Source organism: Pseudopipra pipra, chromosome W, assembly GCF_036250125.1.
Source record: "Pseudopipra pipra isolate bDixPip1 chromosome W, bDixPip1.hap1, whole genome shotgun sequence".
NCBI classification, from domain to species: Eukaryota; Metazoa; Chordata; class Aves; order Passeriformes; family Pipridae; genus Pseudopipra; species Pseudopipra pipra.
Window position 1 is genome coordinate 42252537 of NC_087580.1, and position 15387 is coordinate 42267923.

Consider the following 15387-nt stretch of genomic DNA (forward strand, 5'->3'; position numbering starts at 1 on the left):
CTTGTGCCCAAAGACCCCCATGGGACTGTGGGACCTGCCAGACTATCCCTCCTTTTCCACCCTTTTCCCTGTTCCTCCCACTTTCCTACTGTCCCCTCAATCTCCAATTTCTCCCCCCCAAACAGTTTAGGGGTCCCAACCAATACTTTTTGCCCCCTCTCCTGTGGGCACTGAAGGAGAAAATGAGGCTGCACACACAGAGTTCCATTTTGGGACTTGTCCGCCCATCTTTCCAGCATCCCCCTTTCATTGGGGTTCCTTTGGAAACAGCACCTGGGCTTTGTCTTTTAGTCCACTGGAATTCCCAGCATGGCCCAAAAGCAGTGCCCTGATCCCACACATTCCCCTCCCCTCATGTGCTGGCTGTGTTCAGCCACCAGACAAAAACACAGGCTGCCATGCAGAGCGTTCCAAGTGGTTTCCACTTTGGCAAACAGCACTCTTTGGATGGAAAACACCAGTCAAGGCCAAAACACTCCTTTTGGATCTTGATTAACTGAATGCAGCTGCTGCTGCCTTAACTTGTTCCCACAAAAATTCTCAGGATTCCTTTGCTTCCAGGAGGCCTCACATGTCCCAATGGCCCCTGGATTCCATGAGCTTCCACAGTCTCCAAAGGTTCCTTTAGTTCCATGAGGCCCTGCAGTCCCCAAATGCCCTTTGGATTCTCGGAGATTTCCCACTGTCCCAGGGTCCCTTGTGCTTCAGAAGGAGCTGCAGTGGGACAGTGGCCCCTTGGTTCCGTGAGCTCTGCAGTGTTCCAGCAATCCTTGGGTTCCAGGAGAGCCTGCAGTTTCACAAGGATCACTTGAATGCAGGAGGTTCTGCAGGGTCACAATGGTTCCTGGATTCTGGGAGGTTCAGAAATATCTCAGGGCTCCCTTGGTTCCAGGAGGCCTCACATGTCACCAGGAACCCTTGGTTCCAGGAGGCTCGACAGTGTCCCAGAATTCCTTTGATTTCATGAGGCCCTGGATTGTCCCAATGGACTCCTGATTCCATCAGCCCCCTCAATGTCACAATGGTCCCTTGGTTCCATGAGTTTCTGCAGCGTCCCAGGGTTTCTTTTGTTCCATGGGGAGCTGCAGTGTCACAATGGGCCCTGAATTCCCTGAGTTTTGCCAGGGTGACAGTGCTGCCTTGATTCCATGAGATTGCCCAGGGCTCCTTTGGCTCCAGAAGGCCCTGCAGTGTCACAATGGTCCTTGGTTCCATGAGGTTCCACCATGTCCTTGCTGGAACATGCGTGGCTGTAATGCTGCCCCACCTGCAGAGCTGCCTCCAGCTCTGGGCTCCAGCCCAGGAAGGACATGGACCTGCTGGAGCGAGTGCAGAGGGGAGCAGCAAGAGGATCAGAGGGATGGAGCAGCTCTCCTGTGAGGAAAGACTGAGAGAATTGGGATTGTTGAAGCTGGAGAAGAGAAGGCTTTGGGGTGACCGAATTGTGGCCTTCAAGTGCCTGAAGGGAGCCAACAAGAAAGATGGAGAGACTTTGGACAAGGGCCTGGAGTGACAGGACAAGGGGCAGTGGCTTCACACGGATAGAGGGAAGGGTTGGAGGAGATGGAAGGAATTCTCGACTTGGAGGGTGCTGAGATGCTCTTGAAGGCCCCTCCCAAGCCAAAGCATTCCATGATTGTGGGACTGGTGGGTGAGGTGGTGGTTGGAGCCGTCTGGGGCACAGGGACCCAAAATGAGGGAGTTTTCCATTGTGGGGAAAGGAAGGAGGGGGCAGCAGAACTGACCCCTTGGACACCTGGCAGGAAGGGTTTGGCTGGAAGCTGGTGATGGGGAGCTGAGTGAAGCCCCCACAATGCAGGAGGAAATGGTCAGTGACCTGCTCTGCCAGTGAGATCCCCTGAAGTGCCTGGGCCCACATGGGATGCAGCCAAGAGTCCTGAGGGAGCTGGAGAAAGAGCTGACCAAGCCACTCTCACTCATTCCCCAGCAGTGCTGCACAACTGCACAAGTCCCAGCTGACTGGCAACAAGCACATGGGATGCCCATCCCCAGGAAGGGCCAAAAGGGGGATCTGGGCAACTCCTGGCCTGTCCCATTGGCCTCAGGACCAGGGAAGTCGATGCAGCAGATCCTCCTCAGTGCCATCCCATGGCAGGGGCAGGACAACCAGGGGATCAGGCCCAGCCAGTGTGGGGTTGGGAAGGGCAGGTCCTGCCTGACCAACCTCATCTCCTTCTCTGACAAAGGACCCGCTCAGCAGCTGAGGGAAAGGCTGGGGATGTGTCTCTGTGGAATTCCAGAAAGCCTTTGGCACCATCTCCCCCAGCATCTCCTGCACAAACTGGCTGCTCATGGCTTGCCCGGGGAACTGTTTGCTGGGTGACAAAGTGGCTGATGGGCCAGGGAGTGGTGGGGAATGGAAGGAAATCCAGGTGTGCATGGTCACTAGTGGGGTTCTCAAGGGCTCAAGGTTGGGGCTGCTCCTTTTTAACATCATTATGGGTGATCTGGATGAGGGGATCAAGTGCCCCTTCAGTACATTTGTTGATACCATGAAGTTGGGTGTGAGTGTGGATGTGCTGGGGGGCAGGAAGGCTCTGCAGAGGGATCTGGACAGGCTGGATCAATAAGGCCAAGTGTCAGGGCCTGCCCTTGGCTCCCAACAACCCCCTGGAACGCTCCAGGCTGGGGGCAGAGGGGCTGGAGAGCTGCTCAGCAGGAAGGGACTTGGGGGTGCTGCTTGACAGGGGCTGGATATGAGGCAGAGTGTGCCCAGGGGGGCAAGAAGGCCAAGGGCATCGTGGCCTTTGTGGAGAAGAGTGTGGCCAGCAGGAGCAGAGAACTGATTGCCCCTCTGTGCTGGGCACTGGGGAGGCCCCACCTGGAGTGCTGTGTCCAGTTCTGACCCCTCAGTGCCAAAAGGCCCTTGAGGGGCTGGAGCGTGTCCAGAGAAGGGAACGGAGCTGGGGAAGGCTCTGGAAAACATGTCTGCTGAGGGACGGCTGAGGGAACTGGGCTTGTTGAGTGTGGAGAAGGGGAGGCTCAGGGGGGACCTCATTGCTCTCTGCAATGACCTGAAAGGAAGTTTTAGTGGGTGTGGGGGTTGGTCTCTTCTGCAAAGCCTTTAGTGACAGGAAGAGAGGAAATGGCCTTAAATTGCATCAGGTGAGGCTTAGATTAGATATTCAAAAACCCTTTTTCCACTGAGAGAGTGTTCAGGCATTGGAACAAGTAGCCCAGGGAGGTGGTGGAGTCTGTGGAAGTGTCCAGGTGTGTGGTGGGTTGACCTTGGCTGGACACCAGGTGCCCTCCCAGCTGCTCTATCGCTCCCCTTCCCAGCAGGACAGGGGAGAGAGTAAGGTGGGAAAAACAAAACAGTGGGTTGGGATAAGGCAGTTTATTTAAAGCAAAAAGCAGAACAAAGCTTGTGCACACAGAAGCCAAAGACAGCAGGGTTTGTTCTCTGCTTCCCATGAGCAGCCATGGTCGGCCACTCCCGAGGAGCAGGGCTTGGGTCCGCGGGACGGTTCCTCAGCAGGCAGCCATTAGACAATGAATGCCCCCCTCCTGCTCCCTGCCTCAGCTTTTAGAGCTGAGCTGACCTCCCATGGTCTGCAATGTCCCTTGGGTCAGTTGGGCTCAGCTGGCCTACTTGGGTCCCCTGCCAGGCTCTTGCCCTCAGCTAAGGAAGGAATGTCCCATTGTTGGTGCTGTGCTCAGCAGTGGCCAAAACACTGGGGTGTTCTCAACCCCCTTCCAGCTGCCAATGCCAAGCCCAGCCCTGGGAGGGCTGCTGTGGGGAACTGAACTGCAGCTCAGCCAGACCCAACCCAAATATCTATGGCACATATTCTATAGAATCCATCCTTAGGTGTTGTATGATAGATCTGTAAGATATTACAAATAATAAGCAATAATAAGGCAAGTGTCCTCCTTAGGGACACCCCCCCCCCAAAACTACTCGCTGGGTTTGTTCCCTGGGGGTCTCTGCAGCAGCAAGCACAGCCCCACACTGACTGCTCTGGGCTGTGCAGGCATTTGTGGTTCTGCCTGTCTCACACACCCCCCCAACCTTGGGATGGATCTGGATGTCACTGGCTGTGATGTCACAGGGACAGTGTGATGTCACAAGGGAGGATGTGATATCACAGGAGAGGTGTGATGTCATATGATGGATGTGAAGTCATAGAGATGTGATGTCACAGAAAGGATGTGATGTCATATGATGGATGTGACATCACAGGGATGATGTGATGTCACAAGAAGGATATGATGTCACAGGGAGGATACGATATCAAAGGAGAGGTGTGATGTCATTTGATGGTTGTGATGTCATAGGGGAGTTGTGATGTCACAGTGGAGGTGTGATGTCAGAGGGGTGCTGTGATGTCACGGGGAAGATGTGATGCCATGGGGAGATGTGATGTCACATGAGAGCTGTGATGTCACAGGGGAGGATGTGACATCACAGGAATTATATGATATCACAGGAGAGATGTGATGTCATATGATGACTGTGACGTCATGAGGGAGATGTGATGACACAGGAAAGACATGATGTCACAGGGGAGCTGTGATGTCGCAGGAGAGCTGTGATGTCATGGGGAGGATGTGATTTCACAGGGATGATATGATGTGATGTCATATGATGGATGTGATGTCACAGAGAATCCTTGATGTCACAACAAAGATGTGATGTCACAGGGGAGCTGTGATGTCACATGGGAAGTGTGATGTCACAGAAATGGTATGATGTCATGAATCCGAAAAATCGGTCCAAGAAACTGCTCAGAGACTTTTTTATCTTTAAGCAGCAAGGTATTTGTTTATTCAACGTTGGGAGCAAGCCAGCTCACGCTGGACAAACTTGCTCAAAGGCTTCACACAAAATCAGCATTTTTATACAATCTTCAGATGTGATTAAATGCATATTCAATGAATTACAACATCTATCAATGCATATTAATATGGGGCGGTGCTTCTCTTGGCCCTCAATTTTGGTGGGTCTGGGGTCTTAAACTCATCTTCCTCAGCCTGACTCCTCTTCCATTGTTCTTGACCCGCTCACTGAAGCTTGGGAAAAGCCCTGGCTCCCGGCCTATTTCTCCTATTCAAATGTCTACCTTATCCTACTGCATTTCTAATTTATAACCTCTAGGCCTATTACATGTTCTTGTACTATTCTCTTAAGCTTTGGTCCAGTAAGTAGAACAGAACAAGCACAGATCGTCTTGGATGTTGGTAGCTTGTTAGCAGACCCAAATTTCTTAGTTAACTCTTTTGGGCCTGGCCTCCTGTTTCATTCCCCCCTTTTTGTTTAGAATTTACGAATTCCTTCGTCAAGTTCCAATGGATTTTGATAGGTATTCATCACAACCCACATTATCTGCATCCTTCTAACCATGATGCTTGATTTGTACCATAGCCAAACGATTAGGACCAGTAGTAGAATCATGCCAGCTCCTAATACCAATATTGGATGTATCAAATAGTGGAACACCTGTGATGCTGTAGGGGAGTATCCTGTAAAGATGTCTCACCAGTGGTGCTCTCCCACTTTTTCTACTTTGGTTAAAACAGTTTTTATGCTCTCAGTGTCATGTTCTACTTGCCAGAGCATTCGTTTAGTCATTCTGTTTACTTCCTGGACCAGTTTTTCTATATCAGGATGTTTAAGCATTGCTTTAGAAGATTAATGTTCATTCCTGTCTGCAATTTTGGCACATCATGACACATTGTATAATCAGCTTCAATCAGTTGTCTAGTAGTCACTAGAATGATATAATCAAAGTCACAACCTATTACTTTAGTAAAACAAAAAATTAGTACCACTGACTACTTCATGTCAAGTATCTATGGTAAAATTAACACAAAAGATTCTAACACATGCACAACCATTTCCTACATAATAGACTTGTGATTGGGTTTTAGCATGGGGAAGCATTTCAAAGGTACACACACTATCTTCAGCATCTAAGCATAAATCTTCATTTCTTACGACTGCATTTTCACAGATATATCCTAATTGTCCTTTAGGAATACATGCCTCAGGACTGACTGACTGTCACTTTTTCTTGGTGTGATCATAACTTGCCCAAACATTATGGTCTATGGGTCTGACAATTACATTTTGGTGTATGGCTCCTAATGTCAGGATAGGAAAGATGGTCTTTTCTTTGGCTGCACTGATAGTGAGTACATAAGCTTCAATTTGTTCATGTTGAGGGTTGTAAGTGAAGTTCCCTAACTGCCACCACGCCTGGTAATTTTTCTCAAATTGTGTAGTAGAACTGTTTCTAGCTATTATTTCTCTTACCTCTTGTGGTAATATTCCTCAGGTTCCTTCCCTTAATATTCCTGCAGCTACAGATTGCACCCACTGTTGAGTTTGGAGACATTGTATTGCAAATGCAAACCTTTTATGGATGACACCAGCATTGTCAATAATTTTGGTGAAATCTTTTGCAGTGTGGTTAGCTACTAATGTTAACAATTTAACTGCCAATGATTGTGTTTCTGCCAAAGTGAGCAAAGATGATCTTAAAGGGACTTTGAATTTTCCTAGATCAGATGTGGCAGCACTTAGTTTATTCACTAATACTTCTTGATCTATGGTGTTTAATACATTTAATCCTGTGCCAAACCATCCGGTTACATCTCTTTGAATTCTGGTACGAGGGGATCTGGCCATCATCTATGCATGCCAGCCTTTAAGGCTTTGTTGAATACAGGGCTGACAATCTTTTTGTATGTTTGATATGTTTACTTGAAGGTTTATTCGAACCCTCTTCAGTGAATATGTGGGATCTAACAACAGCTTCTGCTCATTTGAGTGTCTAATCATGTAAGGTCCAGCATAAGTTAAATTGTGGACACTCTCACAGGCTAAAGAAGGAGTTGTAGAACTGGTGGTAGTCTTAGTCAATGGGGTGGTAGGAGATTTGCTGGTTGGAAATCTCCTGGTTATATTTCCTTCCCTGAATGTCCACTGACACATCACAGAAACTGATTTATCTAGAGTGAAGGTGTGCCAACACTGATCAGCCACTAATTACATTTCACAGTAACGTCAATTCTGGGTGACCATCTGATCTGTGCCTATTAAAACACTTGCATCGTATGGGGTACCAGGATTTTACCAATTATTCAGTACCCTTGTTCCTTGGAGGACTATAAGAGATGCATTGTATTGGTTCAGCTTGCCTGGGTGAACTGGAAGTTCTGGGTCTATATAAAATTGTAGACCAGAACTCTCGTTGTAGGCTTGAGACCATAATGATTATTGGGCAAGAATTTCATCAAACACTAATGTACTTATCAGTCCAAAGATCAGCATTGAGGAGGCTTGATAGTAGATGATTCCTATCCCGAGGTCCATGCTTCCTCTGGAACTCTCTTGACTCGAGAGCAGTGGATCCACGTGGGTTTCTCTTTCACCCAGATCACTGTGAAGGTGGTCATCAGCACCTGCTGGGGTCCATCCCACTTCTCTCGTGGTGGATCTCCTGAAAGATTCTTAACATATACCTGATCACCAGGGTTGAATGGATGTAACTTACAATCAGGCTGCTTGGGTTGGTGTTCTAACACCACTGTAGCATTTTTCTGCAATTGTTTTCCTACAGCCATAACATGATCGTACACATATTGATTACTGATTTGATCTACAGGTTCACTATTCACAGTTTGCATCATGTAGGGTCTGCCCAATAGAATTTCAAATGGACTCAGTTTCCCTTTTGATCTTGGCTTGACCCTTAGCCTGATTAAAGCAATAGGTAAGGCTTGATACCAATGAAAATTTGTTTCTTGACATATTTTAGCAATTTGTTGTTTAATGAGATGATTCATCTTTTCTACTTGCCCACTTACTTGCAGTGTGTAGGGCATATGCAGTTGCCAATTGATTTTTAGTGCTTTACTTATTGCTTGTACAATTCATGCACAAAAGTGTCAACCTCTGTCTGAAGAGATGCTCTTAGGCATTCCAAACCATGGTATAATCTCATTCAACAAGACTTTAACCACTCCTTTTGATTCATTTTTTTCTACACGGGAAAGCTTCAGGCCATCCAGAAAATGTGTCAGTCAAAACTAAGAGATAACAGGACCCCCCCCCTTTTCTTGGGAGCTCAGAGAAATTAATTTGCCAAATTTCACCTGGGAAATGCCCTTTACTTATTGCCCTTTGGTGTATTTTTGTTCCAGTATTAAAGACAAAGTTCACATTGGGATGTGACTTGCTCTATTGTTGTAAATAAATTTGGTCCTGCTACTCTAGTCCTTAAATGCTAATAGAGTGAGTCTAAGTCCCAATAGTTTTATCATGTTTTACTTTTACAAATTGCCACACTAATTTTTCTAACAGTATTAACTGACCTGTTTTTAGTTAACCTCACCCACTGTCTAACACCTTACCTTCATTTTCATGTATCCACTTATAATCTGTTTCTTGATATTCTACCTGTTGATCTGTGTCTAGTTCTTCTAGCACTAAAGCTGCTACTGATAGTTCTTTACTTCTTGCAGCAGCTAATTCAGCTTCTGCATCAGCTTTTCTGTTTTATTTCCAGCTGAGCCAGGACCCCCAGAGCCATTCCTTGTCATTCACACGAGAACAACCAAAAGGGCTTCGTTACGTCAGGCAAACCCAACGCCGGAGTCCTTGTGAGTTCTCATCTCAGTTGTTTGAAGGCTCCACTTGCTTCGGGGGTCCAGATGAGGTTGCTCTGAGTCATTTTCAGCAGGTCATATAAAGGCTTTGCAATTAGCCCATACTGATATATCTATAAACAGCACCAACCTGTCATTCCTAGAAAGGCTTGAAGGTTTCTCACCATCTGTGGTTTCGGTGTCTGGCAGACAGTTTCCTTTCTTGTTGTCCCCAGTGATCATTGTCCTTCAGATACTTTGTAATCCAGGTACACCACTTGTTTCTGCACTGGAAGTGCTTTCTGTTGAGAGACTCGATACTCATTTAAGTCCATAAAGTTTAAGAGGTTTACTGTCCATTGAACACATTCTTCTTGTTTTTCAGTAACAATCAATAGATCATTCACATATTATAAAAGTACACCCTTTCCTGGTGGTGACTGCCATTGTTCCAATTCTTTAGCTAATTAATTCCCAAAATTGTGGGAATATTTTCTAACCCTTAAGGTAACACTGTCCAAATGAGATGAGTTTTCCTTCCTGTGGTGGGATTTTCCCACTTGAAGGCAAATATCCTTTGACTTTCCTGTGTTAAGGGAAGGCAGAAAAAGGCATCTCTTAAGTCTAATGCTGTGAACCAAATTACACTTTCTTTTAATATTGTTAATAAGGTATATAGGTTTGCAACAGCTGCATGTATGTTTTAGCTATTTTATTTACTGCTCTTAAATCCTGAGCCAACCTATGTGTTCCATTTGTCTTTTTGACTGGTAAAATTGGGGTGTTGAAATCTGATTCACACTCTACAAAACCTTAATTTCAAAAAGTTGTCTATTATTGGCTCAATTCCTCTTCTGTCTTCCAGCTTCAGTGCATATTGCTTCCTAACTACTGGGTTTGCTCCTGTCTGTAATTCTATTTCAATGGGAGCTGCTCTTTCTGACTTTCCTGGTGTGTCAGTAGTCCAAACTCCTGGGTATACCTGATCTAAAATTTGATTGACATTTGAATTACCCTGGCTTGGCTCCACATAGCTCATTGCTAAACTCAGAGCTGCTATTAATTGTTCTTCCTTTACCTTAAGTTCAATTTTACCTTGTTTGAATTCTATTACAGCTCCCAGATTTTCTAGTAGGTCTCTGCCCAATACCAGTTTGGATAAATTTGGTAAATACCAAAACTGATGCACTCCCATTTGTTTTCCAATTTTGAACTTTAGGGATTTCAAAAGAAAGCTTTTCTGATTGGCCAGTGGCACCCACAACTTAAACATATTTATCACTTTTAGGTATTAATTCAAAACAGAAAATGTAGCCCTGGTATCAATTAGAAAATCTAATTCTTCTTTTTCTTCCCCTAGTTTAATTTTTACCAGCAGGTCCCCTAGCACTGGCCTGCCGGCCCCCCCTTCACTCAGTCCTCTGTAAGCAACAACAGCCTCTCCTGTGCCTGTATTTCCACCTGTTAATTCAGGGCATTCTTGCTTCCAGTGTCCCTCTTTTCTGCAATATGCACACTGGTTCTACCCAGCCTTGTCTGTCGGGGAGGCAAACCTTACATCTGTTACACAAGGCTCATACATATAACTAACAGTTGCAAAACTGACAAATCTTAATTCTAGGTCTTATCCAAAGTGATGTGCTTATAGTTAACTCTTCAGCACTACCTCTCATATAGCAACTCTTAGCATGATAATACCTTTAACTATGTGCTCCTGGATGTTTCAAGCTAAGCAAGATATATCAGGTACACAATAACAATATTGGGCCAAATCCAAACAAAACCAGACCAGACCAGACCAGAGGGGATATTCCCCCGGGAGAGCGTCCTCTCCCATGTCCCCTGCGAGACGGCGTCCCGCCTCGACTCACGGGTATCCAGAACCAGAACAAACAAACCCAGAAACCAGATACAAATACCTTTTATCAATAGGCAGTGTTCTTGTCCAGCCCCCGCAAGAAGCCACCGAAGAAGGGAGCCCCTTCGGGTAGAAAGACTTACCCGAGGGCGCCCAGGGGTTCCCATCCTCCGGGGGATTCCGCAGCCGGGTGGAGAAGGTGTGGTGCTGCAGGTCGCCAAGTGAATCCGAAAAATTGGTCCGAGAAACTGCTCAGAGATTTTTTCTTTTATCTTTAAGCAGCAAGGTATTTGTTTATTCGATGCTGGGAGCAAGGCAGCTCGCGCTGGACAAACTTGTTCAAAGGCTTCACACAAAATCAGCATTTTTATACAATCTTCAGATGTGATTAAATGCATATTCAAGTGATTACAACATCTATCTACGCATAGTAATAATAGGCGGAGTATAACTGGAGCTCAGCTGGGGTTTGGGGCGGTGCTTGTCTTGGCCCTCAATTTTGGTGGGTCTGGGGGCTTAAACTCATCTTCTTCAGCCTGACCCTTCTTCTCTTCCATTGTTCTTGACCTGCTCACTGAAGCTTGGGAAAAGCCCTGGCTCCCGGCCTATTTCTCCTATTCAAATGTCTACCTGATCCTATTATATTTCTAATTTATTGCTTCTAGTCCTATTACATGTTCTTGTACTATTCTCTGAAGCTTTGGTCCAGTAAGTAGAACAGAACGAACACAGATCGTCTTGGATGTAGGTAGCTTGTTAGCAAGCCCAAATTTCTTACTTAACTCTTTTGGGCCTGGCCTCCTGTTTCAGTGAGATCGGCCATTGCAGCGCAGGCCTGCAAAAAGGGAACAGCAGCTCTTTCCACCAGGAAAAAATGTCTGGATCCTCTGGATTCAGGTGCAGTTGATGGGACAGCCTGGGCACTTCTGGAGCAGCAAGAGCTTTCTGTGGTGGCACCTTTTGTCTGGCAGGAATCTTCAGTAGGATTCAATTTTTGAGGAGGTGGGAGCGGCGATTAAATCACAGGGCTGAGAAAAGGGAACAGCAGCTCTATCCACCAGGAAAAAAAGTCTGGAGGCTTTGGCTTTGAGGTGCAGTTGTTAGGGTAGTCTGGGCACTTCTTGGTCAGGAAGAACTTTCTGTGGTGGCACATTTTGTCTGGCAGGAATCTTCATTTCGATTCAATTTTTCAGGAGGTGGGACAGGCCATTGCAGCGCAGGGCAGAAAAAAGGGAACAGAAGCTTTCCATAAGGAAAAAAAGTCTGGAACCTCTGGCTTTAGGTGTAGTTGGTACAGCCTGGGAACTTCTTGGGCAAAAAAGAGTTTTCCGTGCTGGCACCTTTTGTCTGGCAGGAATCTTCAGTTGGATTCAATTTTCCAGGAGATGGGACAGGCCATTGCAGAGCAGGGCTGTAAAAAGTGAACAGCAGCCATTTCCACCAGGAAAAAAAGTCTGGTAGCTTTGGCTTCAGGTGCAGTTGTTGCAGTCTGGGCACTTCTAGGGCAGCAAGAGTTTCCTGTGGTGGTACCTTTTCTCTAGGAATCTTCATTTCGATTCAATGTTCCAGGAGGTGGGACCAGCTATTGCAGCACAGGGCTGAAAAAAGGGAACAGCAGCTCTTTCCACCAGGAAAAAAAGGCTGGAAGCTTTGGCTTTGAAGTGCAGTTGTTGGGGTAGCCTGGGCATTTCTTGGGCAGCAAGAACTTTCTGTGGTGGCACCTTTTGTCTGGCAGGAATCTTCAGGTGGATTGAATTTTTCAGGAGGTGGGACCGGTCATTGCAGCGCAGGGGAGAAAAAAAGGAACAGCAGCTCTTTTCCTAAGGAAAAAAAGTCTGGAAGCTTTGGCTTTGAAGTGCAGTTGTTGGGGCAGCCTGGGCACTTCTTGGGCAGGAAGCGTTTTCTGTGTTGGCACCTTTTGTCCAGCAGGAATCTTCAGTTGGACTAAATTTTCCAGGAGCTGGGACAGGCCATTGCAGCGCAGGCCTGCAAATAGGGAACAGCAGCTGTTTCCACCAGGAAAAAATGTCTGGAAGCTTTGGCTTCAGGTGTAGTTTTTGGGGCAGCCTGGGCACTTCTTGGGCAGCAAGACCTTCCTGTGGTGGCACCTTTTGTCTGGCAGGAATCTTTATCTGCGGTCTATTTTGGGTGTTACTTTGACCTTTTCAGGAGTGGGCCCAAAAAAAGGGAATTAGCAGCTCTTTCCACCAGGAAAAAAAGTCTGAAAGCTTTGGCTTCAGGTGCAGTTGTTGGGGCAGCTTGGGCACTTCTTGGGCAGGAAGACCTTTCCGTGGTGGCACATTCTGTCTGGCAAGGATCTTCATTTAGATTCAGTTTTTCAGGAGGTGGGACCGTCCATTGCAGCGCAGGACTGAAAAAATGGAACAGCAGCTCTTTCCACCAGGAAAAAAAGTCTGGAAGCTTTGGCTTTGAGGTGCAGTTGTTGGGGTAGCCTGGGCACTTCTTGGGCAGCAAAGAGCTTTCTGTGGTAAGACATTTGTCTGGCAGGAATCTTCAGTTGGATTCAATTTTCCAGGAGGTGGGACAGGCAATTGCAGCGCCGGGCATCAAAAAGGGAACAGCAGCTCTTTCCACCAGGAAAAAAAGTCTGAAAGCTTTGGCTTTAGGTGCAGATGTTGGGGTAGCCTGGGCACTTCTTGGGCAGCAAGAGCTTTCTGTGGTGGCACCTTTTGTCTGGCAGGAATCTTCTTTTGGAGTAAATTGTTCCAGGAGGTAGGACCGGCCATTGCAGCGCAGGGCAGAAAAAAGGGAACAGCAGCTCTTTCCACCAGGAAAAAAAGTCTGGATCCTTTGGCTTTGAGGTGCAGTTGTTGGGGCAGCCTGGGCACTTCTTGGGCAGTAAAGAGCTTCCTGTGGTGGCAACTTTTGTCTGGCAGGAATCTTTATGTGGAGTCTATTTTGGATTTTACTTTGACCTATTCAGGAGTGGGCTAAAAAAAAGGGAATTAGCAGCCCTTTCCCTCAGGTGAAATAGTCTGGAAGGTTTGACTTTGAGGTTCAGTTGTTGGGGCAGCCTGGGCACCTCTTGGGCAGGAAGAGTTTTCTGTGGTGGCACCTTTTGTCTGGTAGGAATCTTTCTTTGGATTCAATCTCCCAGAAGGTGGGACCGGCCATTGCAGCGCAGGGCAAAAAAAAAAGAACAGCAGCTCTTTTCCTAAGGAAAAAAAGTCTGGAAGCTTTGGTATTGATGTGCAGTTGTTGGGGCAGCCTGAGCACTTCTGGGGCAGGAAGAGTTTTCTGTGTTGGCACCTTTTGTCCGGCAGGAATCTTCAGTTGGAGTAAATTTTTCAGGAGGTGGGACAGGCCATTGCAGCACAGGGCAGAAAAAAGGGAACAGCAGCTCTTTCCACCAGGAAAAAAAAGGCTGGAAGCTTTGGCTTTGAGGTGCAGTTGTTGGGGCAGCCTGGGCACTTCTTGGGCAGCAAAGAGCTTTCTGTGGTAAGACATTGTCTGTCAGGAATCTTTATCTGGAGTCTATTTTGGGTGTTACTTTGACCTATTCATGAGTGGGCTAAAAAAAAAGGAATTAGCAGCCCTTTCCCTCAGGAAAAATAGTCTGGAAGGTTTGACTTTGAGGTTCAGTTGTTGGGGCAGCCTGGGCACTTCTTGGGCAGCAAGATCTTTCTGTGGTGGCACCTTTTTTTTGGAAGGAATCTTCATTTGGACTGAAGTTTTCAGGAGTTGGGACCGGCCATTGCAGCGCAGGGCAGAAAAAAGGGAACAGCAGCTCTTTCCACCAGGAAAAAAAGTCTGGATCGTTTGGCTTTGATGTGCAGTTGTTGGGGCAGCCTGGGCATTTCTTGGGCAGTAAAGAGCTTCCTGTGGTGGCACCTTTTGTCTGGCAGGAATCTTTATCTGGAGTCTATTTTGGATGTTACTTTGACCTATTCAGGAGTGGGCTAAAAAAATGGGAATTAGCAGCCCATTCCCTCAGGTGAAATAGTCTGGAAGGTTTGACTTTGAGGTTCAGTTGTTGGGGCAGCCTGGGCACCTCTTGGGCAGGAAGAGTTTTCTGTGGTGGCAACTTTTGTCTGGTAGGAATCTTTCTTTGGATTCAATCTTCCAGAAGGTGGGACAGGCCATTGCAGTACAGGGCTCAAAAAAGATAACAGCAGTTTTTTCCACCAGGAAAAAAAGTCTGGAAGCTTTGGCTTCAGGTGTAGTTGTTGGGGCAGCCTGGGCACTTCTTGGGCAGCAAGAACTTTCTGTGGTTGCACCTTTTGTCTGGCAGGAATCTTCAGTTGGATTCAGTTTTTGAGGAGGTGGGACCGGCCATTGCAGCGCACAGCAGAAAAAAGGGAATAACAGCTCTTTTCCTAAGGAAAAAATGTCTGGAAGCTTAGGCTTCAGGTGTAGTTGGTGAGGCAGCCTGTGCACTTCTTGGGCAGCAAGAGCTTCCTGTGGTGGCACCTTTTGTCTGGCAGGAATCTTTATCTGGAGTCTATTTTGGGTGTTACTTTGACCTATTCAGGAGTGGGCCAAAAAAAAAAGGGAATTAGCAGCTCTTTCCACCAGGAAAAAAAGTCTGGAAGGTTTGACTTTGAGGTTCATTTGGAGGGGCAGCATGGGCACTTCTTGGGCAGCAAGACTTTGTGTGGTGGCACCTTTTGTCTGTCAGGAATCTTCATTTGGATTGAAGTTTTCAGGAGGTGGGACCGGCCATTGCAGCGCAGGGCAGAAAAAAGGGAACAGCAGCTCTTTCCACCAGGAAAAAAAGGCTGGAAGCTTTGGCTTTGAGGTGCAGTTTTTGCGCAGCCTGGGCACTTCTTGGGCAGGAAAACCTTTCTGTGGTGGCACATTTTCTCTGGCAAGGATCTCCATTTAGATTCAGTTATTCAGGACGTGGGACCGGCCATTGCAGCACAGGGCAGAAAAAAGGGAACAGCAGCTCCTTC

The 15387-nt window shown here is 46.9% G+C and overlaps 1 protein-coding gene across 1 annotated transcript in view; it reads right to left on the reverse strand.

The window, feature by feature from the left end:
• Positions 1 to 15387, reverse strand: part of LOC135405223 (zinc finger protein 239-like) — a 229329-nt gene that overhangs the window by 116089 nt on the left and 97853 nt on the right. The window lies entirely within an intron of this gene.